Genomic DNA, 981 nt, shown 5'->3' with positions numbered 1-981 from the left:
TTCTTCTTTAGTTTCCTGGTGGACCCATTCATTCTTTAATAGGATGCTCTTTCACCTCCATGTATTTGTGGTCCTTCCGATTTGTTTCTTGTGGTTGACTTCAAGTTTTAAAACATTGTGGCCTGAAAGTATGTGTGGTATAATCTCAGTCTTTTTGTACTGGTTGAGACCTGATTTGTGACCCAGTATGTCATCTATTCTGGAGAAAGTTCCATGTGCATTCAAAAAATATGGAATGCTTTATGAATTTGCATGTCATCCTTGCATAAGATGCTAATCTTCCCTGTATTGTTCCAATTTTAGTAAATGTGCTGCCGAAGTGAGCACTGTTGAATGCTTTTTAACTGTTTAATTTTCTGAAATACTTTATCTAAGTATTAAGAGACAATCTTGTCTACTCTTTGTTTTAAACCCCCTTTTTGTTCATCTTTGTTTTGTCAAATAATAGTTTAATTCAAAGCAAACAGCCACAGAAGAGCAAATTGCTATTATTTTTCCTTCCCTTAGATTCTTCACTGAATTAAATTATAATTGTGGCTAATTTTCAAGTGTTTGCCCTGGTGTTTGACCTTCAGTAACTATAAAGCAGATGCTGAAATATTAAGTCATGTGTAAAAACAGCTTATAGAAATTACAGAGAAATTTCTGCCAAATGATACATTTGGAATTGGAGACTTTGGAGCTTTCCTGTTGGCACTGGAGTTGAAGTCCTGACAGGAAGATGTCGTCTGACCTTGGCCTTTCTTTTCCATATTCTGGAATCAATTCTGTTATGACATCATTACTAGTGCAGCAAAAACTGCTAAGCTTTTGTGTGAGCTCTGTATACTACATGCCAGAGTTATTTCATATGATTGATAGTTGGACTTCAGTGAAGAAAGATTTTATTTCATTGTTTTCTTAATTTTATCATCATGAAACAAATACATGCTTCCATATCACAAAAGAGTCAATACCAAGTACGGAAGTTTTAAGACAGGT

General features: G+C 34.7%; 1 non-coding gene across 1 annotated transcript; it reads right to left on the bottom strand.

Moving 5' to 3' along the window:
• Positions 1 to 224: 224 nt before the first annotated feature.
• Positions 225 to 327, bottom strand: LOC115944911 (U6 spliceosomal RNA). The gene has a single exon (XR_004079410.2). It is a non-coding gene; the product is annotated as a U6 spliceosomal RNA (small nuclear RNA).
• Positions 328 to 981: the final 654 nt, after the last annotated feature.

The sequence above is a fragment of the Leptonychotes weddellii genome, chromosome 6, assembly GCF_054177405.1.
Source record: "Leptonychotes weddellii isolate Sample4059 chromosome 6, ASM5417740v2, whole genome shotgun sequence".
NCBI lineage: Eukaryota > Metazoa > Chordata > Mammalia > Carnivora > Phocidae > Leptonychotes > Leptonychotes weddellii.
This window is presented reverse-complemented; position numbering and strand designations above follow the sequence as displayed.